Source organism: Mytilus californianus, unplaced genomic scaffold, assembly GCF_021869535.1.
Source record: "Mytilus californianus isolate M0D057914Y unplaced genomic scaffold, xbMytCali1.0.p SCAF_19, whole genome shotgun sequence".
NCBI lineage: Eukaryota > Metazoa > Mollusca > Bivalvia > Mytilida > Mytilidae > Mytilus > Mytilus californianus.
In genome coordinates this window covers 9,726,494-9,743,802 of record NW_026262667.1, presented here as the reverse complement: position 1 = coordinate 9,743,802, position 17,309 = coordinate 9,726,494, and the positions used below count along the sequence as shown (strand labels likewise).

Here is a 17,309-nt window from a genome sequence, read left to right as displayed (position 1 = left end):
CGCTTGTTGGTTATGCAGATGACTTCACATTTCTCCGGGTTGAAGCTCATCATCCAGTCTTTCTCCCACTGTTGCATGATCTTGTTGTAATATCTTGGGATCTTCTGAACTCTCAATAGGTCTATACATGAGGCAATCGTCTGCAAATAATCTAGTTCTAGACTTGACTTTTGATGGTAGGTCATTTATATAGACATGGAATAGTAATGGTCCCAAGACTGTTCCCTGTGTCACACCAGATGTTACAGGAGCTGGCTTAGATGACATGCCATCAACCACTACCTGTTGTTCTCTGTCTACAAGGAAGCTCTTAATACATTACAGGGTATTGCCTCTTACGCCATAGAAGTGCAGTTTCATAGCTAGTCTCTCATAGGGAACTGTCAAAAGACTTACTGAAATCAAGCATGATGGCATCATCTGCTGTTTAAAATTCAGTCCCTTGGCGAGATCATCAATCGTGTTGATGAGATGGCTTTCGCATGATCGCCTTTTCCTGAAGCCGTGCTGTGCATCGGCCGGTATGTTATTGGCCTCTAGGTGATTTATGATTTGGCTGTAAATGATGCGCTCTACAACCTCACAGCAAACTGATGTTAGTGATACAGGACTTTGCTTTATCTCCTTTTTTAAATATTGGAATGACAAATGCTAGCTCCCAGTCATCAGGGACGGTCCCTTGGTTAATTGATGTCTGGAACAAACGTAAGTTGGTAAATATAAGGTAACACGAATATCATAAGTTAAAACATGTAAATATCCTGATGTATACTACAATTGAAGTCTCTTTGACTTTTATCAATGTTAACAATCCACAAAAAGACACGTAACCCATTATCCTTCATCCGAGCCGACCAGTCTTAACTTTTACTCCTAAATACCAGTCTTATGATATGGTACACCACACGTGTAATATGAAATATAAAAACCTGAAAACAGATCTATAAGATAACGCGTCAATATGTTGTTGTTACTTATTTAACCATCTTCTTCAGTTATCAATGATTTCATGCTTATTTCAGGAGGATGCATAAATGGCGGAATAATCTACTGATGTATGTAACAACAAATATGCAGTAATGATAAAATATTTGTATGCTTCGTCTACAATAGTAATGGACAGTGTGTCTTCCGGACTTTGCATCCGTTCTTCCGTTAGCCCGTCAGTCCTTGCAATTATTCGTCCCTTATCAATTTAAAATTTTGGTGAAAAAGTAGTTTACTAATTTCATCAACGATTTACCCAACTACCCGCAAGATCTAGACCGATCAGCTCATAATGTATGAAACGACATACTTTGTTTTAACTTTTTACTGTCAAAATCTCAAAAGAAACGCTAAAAGAAGGTTGCTATCTTTAATACATATTGTAATGACCACCAACAACACACAAATTTTATTTTTACAAGGCAAATATACACGTTTCAACCACGCACTTGTATTTAAGTTAAGTAATGTTGACCTCAAATATGAAAATAGATACAATTATTTTGTTAAACATTTTTGTGCATCAAGATAATTTTTCTAAACGCAAACAAAAACATCATTATAAACAAGCCCTAAGGCTTACGTCAATATATCAGAATAATTTCTGTCACTAAATGTTTCTTTAAAATATAGTATAAAAAGAGGATGTTGTATGATTCCCAATGAGACAACTATTCACTAAAGTTCAAATAAAGTTGATTTAAGGAATAATAGGCATCCGTATGGCCTTCAACAATGAGAAAAGTTAATACCGCATTGTCGACTATCAAAGGCTCTGACATGAAAAATATGAAACAATTCAAACGAGAAAACTTACCGCCTAATCCCTTACGAAACAATTTACGAAACACAAAATTTATATAACAGACATAAACCAACGACAAGCATTGAACTACAGGCTCCTGACAGGTACTCAAAGAATGTGTCGGGGTTAAACATGTTTGTTAGCGCTCAACCATCCCCCGAGCCCGGGACAGTGGTGTAACAGCACAACATTAGAACAAACTGTAAAAATTAGTAGCAATTGGCTTAACTCAAAAGGTAGGCAGTTGTATGCATGCAAACTATGTATGAATTTAATCGTATACAGATAAACCTATTCGTGTGTATGGTTGTGAAATGTTTAATCCGTTTACATATAAAGGAATAGGAGTAACCATGCCTATATTTGGTCGAAATATAGGTGCAAATTAAAATGTTAGATATATATATATGTTCTAAATATATCCATATTAGGAGTATAGAAAATAGAAGCGAATTTCACATTTATTTTGCTGTTTCTTGTCTGCGTCCGACAAAACATCTTGTTAGCTCACCGGGGCCCGAAGGGCCCCATGTGAGCTTATGCCATCACTTGGCGTCCGTCGTCGTCCGTCGTCTGTCGTCGTCGTCTGTCGTCGTCGTAAACTATTTCAAAAATCTTCTCCTCTGAAACTACTAGGCCAAATAGCTTCAAACTTAAAGTAAATGTTCCTTATGGTATCTAGTTTATAAATTGTATCCGAAGTTTTGATCCATCGACAAACATGGCCGTCATGGCTAAAAATAGAACATAGGGGTCAAATGCAGTTTTTGGCTTATATCTCAAAAACTAAAGCTTTTAGAGCAAATCTGTCATTGGGTAAAATTGTTCAATTGGTCGAGATCTATCAGCTCTGAAATTTTCAGACGAATCGAACAATCCATTGTTGGGTTGCTGCCACCGAATTGGTAGTTTTAACAAAATTTTGCAGTTTTTTTATTATTTTGAATATTATTATAGATATATATATAAACTGTAAGCAGCAATAATGTTCAGCAAAGTAAGATCTACAAAAAAGTTAATATGACCATAATTGTCAATTGACCCCTTAAGGAGTAATTGCCCTTTAAAGACAATTTTACACAATTTGTTCATCAAGTTTGCTAACATTTAAAAATCTTCTCCTCTGAAACTACTGGGCCAATTACCTTCAAACTTTAACTAAATGTTCCTTAGGGTATCTTGTTTATAAATTGTATCCGAAGTTTGTATCCATTGACAAACATGGCCGCCATGGCTAAAAATAGAACATAAGGGTCAAATGCAGTTTTTGGCTTATATCTCAAAACCTAAATCTTTTAGAGCAAATATGACAGGGGTTAAATTGTTTAATTGGTCAAGACCTATCGGCCCTGGAATTTTCAGACGAATCGAACAACCCATTGTTGGGTTGCTGCCACCGAATTGGTAGTTTTAACAAAATTTTGCAGTTTTTTGTTATTATTCTGAATATTATTATAGATATATATAAACTGTAAGCAGCAATAATGTTTAGCAAAGAAAGATCTACAAAAAAGTTAATATGACCATAATTGTCCATTGACCCCTTAAGGAGTTATTGCCCTTTAAAGACAATTTTACACAATTTGTTCATCAAGTTTGCTAACATTTAAAAATCTTCTCCTCTGAAATACAGGTGAGCGATTCAGGCACTTGAGAGCCTCTTATGTAACTCATGTGTACGTCCGGATCTAATGCATTTCCTACATCATGTTATAAAATTATTCTAATTATTTTAGTTGCTTAGTCCAAATACAGGCCTTATCCCTCGTGCTGTCAGATTCAAATTTTAAATGACTTTACGCACGCAACATTTGTTACACGTCCGACTATTGTTGACGATTTCGACACGGAAATGCAAAGTGTTTCGTCCTATTGCACGAACTTTGGCATCCTTAAAGTAAATGCAAACAAAAAGTAATAATGAAAAATCAAGGCAAGACTGTCGGAAGTAAATTATGTACAAGATTGAGATATACCGTTAATCCGCTTACAATAATATTTATTGTAATTATTGAATACTTCAGAAATTACAATATGACATATGTGTCCATTTCGAAGCAACCGGTGCAGGACACATCTGTCCGTTTGGCAGCAAAAGCGTTACTCCCTACTCCTTGTGTTCGGGTTTGTTGACTTTTAACCAAATTTGTTATAAATTTCCTGCAGAAAAAATGCATTTGGAAATCTGTAAATATATTCGTGATGTCCACCAACAACACACAATTTTTATTTTTTACAAGGCAAATATACACGTTTCAACCACGTACTTGTATCTAAGTTAAGTAATGTTGACCCCAGATATGAAAATAGATACAATTATTTTGTTAAACATTTTTGTGCATCAAGATAATTTTTCTAAACGCAAAAAAACAACATTATAAACAAGCCCTAAGGCTTACGTCAATGTATCAGAATAATTTCTGTCACTAAATGTTTCTTTAAAAAAATAGTATAAAAAGAGGATGTTGTATGATTCCCAATGAGACAACTATTCACTAAAGTTCAAATAAAGTTGATGTAAGGAATAATAGGCATCCGTATGGCCTTTAACAATGAGAAAAATTAATACCGCATTGTCGACTATCAAGCTCTGACATGAAAAATGTGAAACAATTCAAACGAGAAAACTTACCGCCTAATTTATTACAAAACAATTTACGAAACACAAATATGACAGACATAAACCAACGACAAGCATTGAACTACAGGCTCCTGACAGGTACTCAAAGAATGTGTCGGGGTTAAACATGTTTGTTAGCGCTCAACCATCCCCCGAGCCCGGGACAGTGGTGTAACAGCACAACATTAGAACAAACTGTAAAAATTAGTAGCAATTGGCTTAACTCAAAAGGTAGGCAGTTGTAATCATGCAAACTATGTACGAATTTAATCGTATACAGATAAACCTATTCGTGTGTATGGTTGTGAAATGTTTAATCCGTTTACATATAAAGGAATAGGAGTAAACATGCCTTGATTTGGTCGAAATATAGGTGCAAATTAAAATGTTTGATATATATATATATGTTCTAAATATATCCATATTAGGAGTATAGAAAATAGAAGCTAATTTCACATTTATTTTGCTGTTTCTTGTCTGCGTCCGACAAAACATCTTGTGTAACTCATGTGTACTTCCGGATCTAATGCATTTCTTACATCATGTTATAAAATTATTCTAATTATTTTAGTTGCTTAGTCCAAAAACAGGGCTTATCCCTCGTGCTGTCAGATTCAAATTTTAAATGACTTAACGATTAAGATTGAGATATACCGTTAATCCGCTTACAATAATATTTATTGTAATTATTGAATACTTCAGAAATTACAGTATGACATATGTGTCCTTTTGGAAGCAACCGGTGCAGGACACATCTGTCCGTTTGGCAGCATAAGTGTTTGTCTCTACTCCTTTTGTTCGGGTTTGTTGACTTTTAACCAAATTTGTTACAAATTTCCTGCAGAAAAAATGCATTTGGAAGTCTGTAAATATATTCGTGATGTCAATTCGAAAACCAGGAACATTGTTGCTTAGTCTAAATTAAGCACACTTTCGTTAAATTTCAAAATTATCTTTGAAACAAAAAATGTTTCCTTTTTCCTCATTATTTTTTAAGAAAATTTGAGAATCAAACAACTCATTTGAATAAATAACCTGTCCCCCTCCTAACAGTGGATAGATGGTTGGTGCCTAAGTTTGTTCTGATGTTATTATTTTTTTTGAAATCATATGGAATTTCAATTGACTGAGACCTTATTTAGAGTTCTGACAATTCTACTGCTAAACTTGGCTAAGCCTAAAGTTAAATAGTGTCTGATTTTACGCAGGCTATAATTGTTTATAATTTACTAGGCCTGATGATTTTTCTTTTCTGCTGTAAAGACATAATTGTTTTTATCTCACGAGAATTAGTAATAAATTAACTAAGATCTAATAACAAATTACAGACCATACATGCTGAAGGTCAAAATATTATTTTCACATCTTTGATAATTAGATTCATTTATAATTTTTTCTTCAGAAATTCAGGTAATAACGTTTTTCGTCGATTCTAATTTAAGGCTTCAAATCAACGATAATTTGTCTTCTTAGATATGCAAGTATGTACAAGTTTTATCTCAATACTCAAAGTCTAAATTTAGGAGATATATTTATTGTCTTTTAAGAAAAAATAGGTTTTCTTGTGGCAAATTGACAAAATGACGACTCGTAGCGGACACTCGTTAACCCTCGGAATAAAATTTCGAGTATAACCACCCAGATCATATGAAAATAACCAAGAAATCAATGACTTGGATGAATTTTTTTTTTTAATGAAAATAACACTTTATCAATGTTATGCATCCAAAGTGCTTTTCTGGGTTTACCTCCACCAGGAAAAGCTCAAAGCCAAACATTTAATAAACAGGTTTCGCTGGTTAGAATGGTGTCTACGGTACTACTTCATTAAATGCTGTACATATGTAATGCTGCCAACCAATGAACTAGACTGGTGTCTTCTGGACTATTTCATCCTATATCTGTATTTATGTAAGTCTGCCAATCAATGTATTCTTTTGAATTTAACCACAAAAAAGGCATTGACTCGCTCACCCTCTATATCAAAACAGTTACTTGTGCACAATCATTAAGATTGTTAATGTGATAGCGCTGTAAAAGAATTAATTCAAATCTCCAATGAAAAAGCTAATGTTAATCTTCAAATAAATAACATTTTAACAGCTTTTTTGAACTTTGTTTAGCAATAAATTGCTTATGTCGTTCTGTTACATGAGAAACCAAGGAAACATTCCTTTTCATTAGATGTCTTAAAGGGGATAAACTTTTGTCATTTTCATAAATGAACTGTTTTCAAAACTTAAATTTTGGATATACTTAGGATTTTCTACCCCAGGGATAGATTACCTGATTTGTATTTAGAAAAATCTTTCGGAATTTTGGGTCCTCAGTGCTTTTAAACTTCGTACTTCATTTGGCCTTTTTATCTTTTCTTATTCGAGCGTCACTATTGAGTGTTTTGTAGACAAACTGCGCGTCTGGCGTACAAAATTCCAATCCTAGTATCTATGATGAGTTATTTAGTCGAGTCGTTTCCCGGTAGCGTAATCAACTTCAAGAAAGGTGTCATTAAGGAACGATAACGTAATACATCCCAGCAAGGCATGTTTAATGCTATCAGTTTATCTGGTCACGTTTTACAAAAATGTCAATATACAAATCAATCAGAGGGAGTATTTAATTGACAGCTTTGTAACATTTCTAATTAATTCTGAAGTTAATTGTACAAATGTAGCTAGCAATATGAAATGTCAATATCTTACTAAAATTGTGGAAAGTTAACATAAATGTAGAAAGATTATGATTTCTACTCCAATTAACAAATCTCAATCTCTTTATATTTGTAAATATAAATAAAATAAATAAACACGGATCAATGACAACAACAGATCGATTGTTTAAATTATGGTTCCTGCATAAGAGGGGCGAAAGATACCAGAGGGACATTCAAACTCATAAATCGAAAATAAACTCACAACGCCATGGCTAAAAAAGAAAATGACAAACAGACAAACAATAGTACAAAAAACACAACATAGAAAACTAAAGACTAAGCAACACGAACCCCATCAAAAACTGGGTGTGATCTCAGGTGCTCCGGAAGGGTAAGCAGATCCTGCTCCACATGTGGCAACCCGTCGAGTTGCTCATATTAGTACAAACCCGGTAAATAGTCTACAGGAATCTGATTACAGTAGTTGTCGTCTGTTTAAGTAATTCATACGTATTTATCGTTTCTCGTTTTTATATAGATTAGACCGTTGGTTTTTCCGTTTGAATGGTTTTACACTTGTAATTTTTTGGAACACTGTATAGCTTGCTGTTCGGTGTGAGCCAAGGCTCCGTGTTGAAGGTCGTACCTTGACCTATAATGGTTTACTTTTATAAATTGTAACTTGGATGGAGAGTTGTCTCATTGGCACTCATACCACATCTTCATATATCTAAATAATTCGGTAGGTCACATTCGTGAAAAGGGAACGGGATCGTAGTTACGACATTAAGAACATATCCGCTATCATCTGTGAAACGGATATTCCATAACGGTCAACCAACTCGTGATGGCGTCATTAAAATTTACGAAGGGATTATTTCAACTTCACCATTTGGAACTCTTGGTTTAATAGCTTCCTTGTGAGTAGCAACCCTCTATCAAGAAAATCATGATAGGAAATACAAGCCCGGGAATATCGTATCAATTGGGAGATATATACTCCTTATGCAGGAATGTTGCTACATAGAAATGGAAAGTTCACACAAATTGGGGTGCTGAAATCATCTCTTTTGTCGTAAAGTTTTGTGATGTCAGGTTGAAAATAAACACGCAGCACGAATATCTAAAATGAAAACATGTTAATTTCCTGACGTTTACAGAATGGCAACCTTTTGAGTGTTATTAGTGTTATCATTCCACAGAAAGACACGTTACACAGTATCCCTTATCACATTGATTCGTTTTTGCGGAAGTTGAGCATGCTGATCAAATGCACGACCTTTGCATCCGAGGCGACGAAAGTGGTTGACTTATTCCTTTATCATGTTTCATATACAATTGACGTAAAAAGTAAAACAAAAATACCGAACTCCAAGGTGAATTCAAACTAGAGGCTCTAAAGAGCCTGTGTCGCTCAACTGCATCTTGAACAATGACCACTTATTAGTAAAAATCTTCATTATAGGGGCAATTTTTAGTCATGTTGACGTTTAACAGAAATGTGAACAAAAATGGTCCTTAAATTCTCAATACAAACTACAATTGGAAAAATATCCATATATTGCCTTTTTATATAACCAAGAATTCAAAACTGCAGTGGTTTCAATATAGAATAATACATCGAATTTTAGGCACGAATGAACTTCTCTTTAAAATAAAAATGAAAAAGATACAGTCAACTAATTGTAGTTTTGGGTGAGAAGAGGTCGAAACAAAAGAACATATATTCTGGACTTGTCCGTATATAGCAAAATTATGGGAAAACCTTAACTCCTGGATATTTGAGAAGATAGAAATAGAACTAACTTTAGATATAGATTTGGTTTTATTTGATATTCTAACGAAAACCGATAAAAATGACATAAGAATCTAAATGATTATGTTAACACAATTCTTTGTTCATAGAAGCAAATTATCATTGGAACAAACACATACGATTGCGCTAAAAAAATATTTAAAAGAAAACTTATCAATAGAAAAAAATATATTTTATAAAAATAAAAGACTCAGTAGGGTAGAGAACTGCAGGAACCCCTGGTCTCCTTCATTGTCATATCAACAAAGATAAACGACAGCCACCATACGTTGTATAAATTAAAAATATGTATTCTCTATCCAAGCAGACTTTGTCTTGCAATCATTTTTTTTGCAATGTATCAAACTACTTTAGCTGTGTCTATTTAATATGTTGTATATCTTTTGCCTATATATTATAGTATGCATAAAATGTGTATAACTTACTATTATGTTTATGTGCAAATAAAAGAAGCTCATTATAAAAAAAAAAGATAAGAGGCAAAACACGCAAAAAAAAATGGTGAAATTGTCCTTGAAATCGACTAACGATTTTATGTGTGAGAATATATTTTTTTCTGGCTAATCATTTTGCTATTTAAAGTTTCTATCTATCTATTATAGTTTTCAAGATAATAGGCACAAATGAAAAAAATAGGGAAACATCATTATTAAAGGGCAATAACTTCAATAAGGAATCGACTTACGGTTTCAGTCATGTTGATTTATTTGTAGATCTTGTCTTGCTGATCATTTTCGCTATATGAAGTTTCTATCTATCTAGAAAGACGAATCGCGCGTCTGGCGTAAATATAAAATTTCAATCCTGGTATCTATGATGAATTTATCTGTTATAGTTGTCATAAAAAGATAATATATATGCAAAAATGCAAAAAAATAAATGGGGAAAATCGTCATTAAAGGGCAATAACTTTAATAAGGAGTCGACTAACCATTTCGGTAATGCAAAACTTATTTGAAGATCTTGTCTTGCTGGTCATTTTTGCTATCTGAAGTTTCTATCGATCTATTATATTTCTCAAGATAATATGCAAAAATGCAACAACAAAAAATATAAACATCGTCATTAAAGGGCAATAACTTAAAAAGGTGTCGACTGACGATTTTGATCATATGATAGATTATATGAACAAATATACATTTGTCATATCGTGTAGCCACTTGACAACTTGTTTAAGTGTTGATTGGTCATTGCCTCACTGACATACACACCAACAAACAACCTTAATTACACGAAAAGGAATCTATCTTTATAATTCTAAAACAAATTATTAAAAAAAAACTGAAAATTAGAAATAGATTAAAAAGCGGAACAAATACATACAAATATATTCAAAAAAAATAAAACAATTACGAATCGTGTGATACTAAAAGTGATTAATTTGTCAAGTAGAAGAAAGTTTTATTATCTCTTACTTCTTTTACAATTCTTAATTACAGAAAATCTAGGTTTAATATAAAAAAAAAAATTATATAACGATTACAGAAATTGAATCCATTTGTGGATAATTCAACTCATGGTCATGTCCTTATTATGTTTTTTTTTCTCAAAGGTAACATTATTCGTATAATAGTCGTCCTATTTCAATCCTTTTATTGTCAATTTTCCTCGGTTTGTGGTTCTAGTTCCATTTGGTATCATTAATCTTTCCGTTAGGATTCTGAACTGTAAATTAAGGACTTATTTCAATAATATGAGACAGGAAGGCAACCACATTCATACAAATTATTAACCAATCACACATGTTTAATGGACAAACAGAGATTAGCGATAGTAAATGGGTTAATTTCTAAATCAATATGTAAATATGAAAAAAGAAAAGAGAAAAAAAAATGATTTCAAAACATTCTTAATTGGCGGAAGTCAATGTTTTCTGATTTCATTTCGGTTAAAGTAAGATATTGTAATATAAATGAAATAAAGTAGTGGGACTTGTCAACTTCACAAGTTTTATACCTATACATATTTAAGAGGTGTTGATCTGAGACTTGAAATACTCAACTATACACACTAAACATCCTATAAAAGGCATTCAAAGGAGTTTAAGATATCATACAGTTAAGCACATGTATACTCGTACACCTTAATATACATCTTACGTGTCCGAATATTCTGAATTTACTTTATCAGGAACGCTCAAACACCCGACAATTGAAAGCCCCGGATGTATAACTACATAGAAACGGTAGGAGCCTGCACATGAGATGCATAAGCTCCTCTTGAGTTTTTAATCCCCCTATGGAGATTTTGAAAAGTGGACGGGTTTGACCGCTGTCTGATATACTTCAGTAAGTCACCAATCAAATTCAACAATGACATAAAAACACCAAATAGTCAACATGAGGTCAAATGTGTATACAAATTGTCAACATAAGGTCAAATGTGTATACAAATTGTCAACATAAGGTCAAATGTGTATACAAATTGTCAACATAAGGTCAAATGTGTATACAAATTGTCAAGCTCTTAAGAAAACTCAAAAAGGTCAATGAATTTAACAAGACTACCAAAGATCTGTCATGAATGGCATATTCCCTTAAATGACTAACATAATAAGATACATTAAAAGACAACCACATATAAGATTTCTGACATAAGACAGTCATTCTAGATTTAATTCTTTTTAAATCTTAACTAGCCCCTTATATCCTCGATCAGCGAAAATAGACCAAAAGTGGATTAAAACATAAAATAGAAATAAACAAAGGAAAAGTGCAAGTAAAACAATATTAAATGATGCCACAGTTATTCAAAAGTCTTACGGAAGTTCTTAATCTCCAAATATGAAACCATGCGGGTTTGCGAATTGATGTTCATCAATAATAAGCAATACGCAATGATTGATCAGTATTCTATTTAACAAGAGCGAATGATTAAAAAGAAACATTATTTTACTTGTAAGAATTATAATTGATAGTATCATAAAAGCTTGATATGAATAAGCATTTATTCATTGATTACCCGAGTGGATGAATCATATTTTCACAATAGGTTTTTACTTTTGAGATAAAATTTTGTGAAAGTGTTGGCACAATAAATTATCTTTGATGTCTATAACCTCGCTTTTAGGTACAGCTCTTTATAAGAATCAGGCAGAGTGCGGTATATGAGGGTTTCAAATTTTTTCTATAAATTGCCTGGTAAAAGCAGTAATTGAATACTGCTCAAAAATAAAATTGAGTGGGAAAATATGAGTGGTTGCCATGGTAACAGACACTCTACTTTTTGGTACTTAAGCGTGATAGAATCTTTCAAAAATCAGCTAAATCACTACAATTCAGAGCCTGATTATGAATAGAATCAAACTTTTTCAGAAATTTTCATATATTGATATAACTTGTTTTAAGCTTCACTTTAGTTAAGATTGCAGTTCAACCAAATTTGTAGATTTAGTTTTAAAATATACAAACAAATGCATACTTTCAACTTTTCTGAATCATGGAATTTTGTGAAATTATTAAATTTTCTCGTGTGTTCATCTGAAAAGTGCAAATGTGTACAGCATAGTGAGCATTGTGGTGATTAAGTTTGAATACTACTTTACCAAATTAAATAGAAAAATGCGTGGGACTCTCTTAAATTTTATCACCATAGCAACCTATTTTTCTTTGAAACGTAGTTATTATTTGCAGAATTCTGCTGTATGAGAACTTTAATTTCTGCAATGGTTTCCAAATATTTAAGAAAATACATAAAAGCATACTCTGACTCTAAATTACAATCGTTGCTGACCAAAATAGTTACATTAGAAACAAATATTACCCACAGCAACATCCATTCAAAAGATGTATAAATAGAATTTTATGTAAACAAATTACATATGGAGATGGTGTTTAATTTTCTAATGGAATATGACTGCATGCTTTGTTTCACTCAGTCTTGTCTAGGCTTTTTGAAAGGTTCAACAAAATTGAATATTCAATATGTAATTGAGGTTGGAGGGTCTAATATTCCGCAATTGGAATTCCGGAACTCCGAGAGACGAAGAGATAAATCTGCTAAGTTGGAATTGCGCTTATCCCGGAAAAATAATTAGGCTATTAACGGCAAAATTATATCAAACAAATAAATTGTATTAATTATGCGTTATTCTTAAGTACGCACCATACTACATATATCTGATAATTTCACCTCCGGCAGCATTAGATTTTTGTTTAGGGGAGGAGGGGGTCTAGCTGAAGCACACATTTAATCCCTATTTAACTTTCACTTACCAGTTGTTTGTGTACTGAAAGAAAAATGTAAACAGCAAAATCAGATATAATCAGACATAATCCAGTGCTGACACCGCCCCTCCTCCACCCTTTTGATCGTAAAAAAGTATACTTATTAACACATTATAAACAACTCGTGTAATTCTAGTGATTGGACAAAAAGACTGCAACAGTTAACGGTCAAGTTTAGATATCGTCTTCTCAGAAACAAAAACAAAAAAACGCACCAAAGTATACCGTCAATCTTTAAAAATAGATATAGATGTGGAGTGGATGTCAATAAGACAGCAGCCCAAAGACACAAACAACAAAAAGTCATCTGGAGGTAAACATATAGTCTTCAACAGTGAAAAATAGACGGACATTTATTCATTATGTCAAGCTCCAAATCGGCCTTAGTCGAAAAGTAATATGAAATAAGCGTTTCCTAGTATAATAGTGATACAGCAGTATATAACACTGAGACAGCAGTGATACATGTTGATATTCAACCTTAAGAAAACCTACATTTCTATCATTCATCTTTCTCTAATTATAAAGGGCGATTGTAAATCAAACATGAAATACTATTCATCCATCAGTTATTACAATTCCATCTGTTTTCTTGTCAGAAACAGGGTGTCTGTTGGTAATTTTAGACTTCTATAATTGCTTAGCCAGGCCTACTGTCTAAGGTAAGGTGGTGGGGGGGGGGGGGGGGGGGGGTTGAGCGCTCACAAACGTGTTTCACCCTGCCACATTCTGTATGTGCCTGTATCAAACCAGGAGCATGTGAGTAATAAGTGGATGTCGTTAGTCTGTCATATTTGTATATTTTTTCGTAAATAGTATTGTTATAAATAAGGCTGTTAGATTTTTCGTTTGAATTTGTTTCGCATTTTATCATGTTTAAGCCTTTTATAGCTGACTATACGGTATGGGTTTTTCTCAATGTTGATGACCTCAAATTGTTTATATCTCTTTTATTTGTATAAGTGTCTCATTGGCAATCATACCATATTTCTTTATTTTTTTTCTTGGTGTACAATTTTAGCCTTCTTCGTTGCATTGATTGATTGTTGATTGCTTAATGTCCAGTGGCAATTATTTCATGCATGTTCAGGACGAGAACAAATTAACAATAAAAACAAAAGATAGGTCCTGTAATAGGGGTCGATCGGGATGACGGTTGGGCAATTTGGACTGCCACAGGAGCATTAGGGTATATTGGGTAGGGACAGAATTTAAACTTGCAACAGGCCACTGACGGACCCCTTAAACTCAAAGAGTTGTTGCAAGGGTTCTTAACTTACAGAGAGAGTGAAAATCTCTCTAAATGAGGCATCGGATTTAACATTCCCATTCTGACCGGACGTGGCTGCGTATTTAAACATTTCCTACAATCAAACGCACTCCCCACTTTGGCAAGGGTTTTCTGCCGGTCGGAAGAAGACCAAAGATGACCATATTTTTATTCCAAAGTCACCTTTGGGATGTTAAAATGTAGGAACATTGCAATCAAATTGATGTTACTATGGCTCGTCTGAATATCAGTTGCAATCATAATTGGCCGTTCTTTCCTTTGTGACTAGGATTTTCATGCCCCGGCTACGGTAGTTGGGCATTATGTTTTCTGGTTTGCGCCTCTGTCCGTTAGTCCATCAGTCCGTCCAATACCAGGTTTAAGCTTTTTGTTAAGGTAGTTAACAATGGAGTTGTGGTCACATCAACTTGAAACTAAGTACACATGTTCATTATGGTGTGTACTTTATATAACAAATTATGGTTCACTGAACATAGAAATGTGATACTGTAAAATAAAGGTGATGCCAAATTACGATTTTAACCCGGATTTAACGAATATGGACATATGATTGTTTGAGCAGAACATGGTGTTTTATGGACACATATTCTTGTTGAATTTATAACAGATGCCACATTTTTATGATGAATAACTTGAAATTGACCATTTCTATGTTATTTAGTATTCAAACAGCTTGCATGTCTGATTTAGTAAACCAGGCAGTTCGGTTTTGGTCATTTTGATTCGCTTACGATTATTTGGGGCATTTCGGTCTGTGCGTTCGTCAAGTTGTCCTTTGAGCAATTTGTACAATGAACAATTTGTCCTTCCAACTATGATCAACTATCCATCCCGTAATAGAATTATTATGGCAGTCCATCACATTCTTGCTTTTGATTTTGTTGCAAAGCAAGCAAGACATAATCTCGATTAACAGTTCAATTCATATTAACCTTTGAAAACTACTTACAACACATACCACAGACTTCAACTTTATGGAGATATTATCTACTTCGTAGCTACACTAATTAATTTGATAGATATAAGCCAGTAACGCGAGTCTGTCAAGATAAATGGTGAATAACAAATACAATTATATATTTGCTTTTGTCGGGTTAGTTTAAAAAATAAAGTAGAACATGAAGAGTCGAACATATTATATGGTATGAATCAAAGGAAAAAGTGAGGGCTTTTGTAAGGTATCCCTTAGGTCACATGGTCACTTTTAGAAATTTCCTCAGTTAACAAGGTCACTTTAGGCAAACTATACAGTTCTAAACTGATCTCGTTCTCGGTTTTCAATATTTTTAAAGTCACAGGTACTTTTAAATGAGACTTCAGGTCTCAATAGGGCCCACCAAACGTCTAAAATGCAGGTCGGATTTGACCATGTTGGTGTCATATATAGAGTGAACATCAAGGAGGCAACAATTTTAAAAACACTGCATTCAACTAAGACTTTTGGATCTTAATCTCTTATTAGTGTCAAAGAGTACATACACGTTTTAGATATGGTTATTTCACTTGGGACACTAAAGTGTTGTATTCATGAACGATTACATCTTGATAGGACCAGAAAGCATTGACAATTACAACGAGAAATAAGATAGGTATGTAATGCGTTCTTTCTAGTGTTGCGATCAGTGAAATAAAGCCTAGTATGTAATTTGTCTTCGAACTAACCGTTCATCGTGTAGGAATGCACACATTCTCAGCTTAGTGGTTTAATTCCAAATTTCGGGATTAAATCAAAACCTTTAATAAATGTTACAGAGGCGGATCCAGAGTCCTAAGAAAGAGGGGGCGTAATTCACGAAAAGGTAAAAATACGTTTTTACAATCAAAAGGGAGAGGATGGGCGGGGGGCAACACTTGATTATGTCTGATTTAGGGATCTTACTGTGTACATTTTACTACTTTCACTACGCAAACAACAGGTCAGTGAAGTGATTTATTTGTTTGATAAATTTTGCCGGTAATAACATAATTATTTACCGGGATAAGTGCAATTCCAACTTAGCAGTTCTATCTCTTTGACTCTTTGAGTTCCTGAATTCCAATTGTGGAATATTAGCACAATACACGAGTTGTTTATGATATGTTAATAGATATCAACAGACGTCCATTACTGGACTTCTGATATCAACCATGCCCAATTGACTATTCACTTTTTTGTTGTTTTTTTTTAGTCCCTACCTTCTTAAAATGTTTACACTTGTCTGTCCGTCCATTCGTCCGTCCGTGTCACTTCAGTTTCAGTTGGAAATGCTTTCACCAAATGATTCTATTTTTTGTATGTAAGCTTATAATTATAAGTTACAGATCAAGTTTGAGTTTCTTGCTGATTGGATTAAATTTGTGTGAAAGGAATTTGAGAATTTTGCCAATATTTCTGAACTTCTTACAACTGGTAAAGGACAATATTTATTTAGACCTTGCCAAAATCCAGGATGGGCTATTTCAATCCCCTGAGGTCCATCATCTGATCTCATCTGTTAATCTGTGGTAAATTGATTATAAGATTGAGAACTTTGAACAAAATCTGACCAAATTTCCTTACAAGGATCTATGAAAAAAAAAAAAAAAAAAAAAACCTACCTCCCTCCTCCCCCAACAGCCACATTGTATATTCAGTTTTGTTGAACCTTCCTAAAAAGCACAGACAAGACTGTGAGTGAAACAAAGCATAGCATGCAGTTGTAATCCCATTAGAAAATTAAACAACATCTCCATATCTATTTTTTTTTACATAAAATTCTTTTTATACATCTTTTGAATGGATATTGCTGTGAATATGTTTGTTTAAAAGGTAACTATTGTAGTCAACAACACTTAACGATTATAATTAAGAGTCAGAGTATGCTTTTGTGTATTTTCTTAAATGTTTGGAAACAATTGAGGACATTAAAGTTCTTATACTTCAGATTTCTGC

The 17,309-nt window shown here is 33.5% G+C and overlaps 1 protein-coding gene across 4 annotated transcripts in view; it reads right to left on the bottom strand.

Annotated features, from left to right (window-relative positions):
- Positions 1 to 17,309, bottom strand: part of LOC127727247 (40S ribosomal protein S21-like) — a 1,096,693-nt gene that overhangs the window by 506,551 nt on the left and 572,833 nt on the right. The window contains exon 1 of one of the 4 annotated variants that reach the window (XM_052234733.1): positions 12,349 to 12,353. The exons of the other annotated variants lie outside the window; for them this stretch is intronic. The gene's annotated coding sequence lies outside the window, so the exon portion shown is untranslated. Of the gene's footprint in view, positions 1 to 12,348; positions 12,354 to 17,309 lie in introns of those variants that run through there. 4 annotated transcript variants of the gene reach the window in all.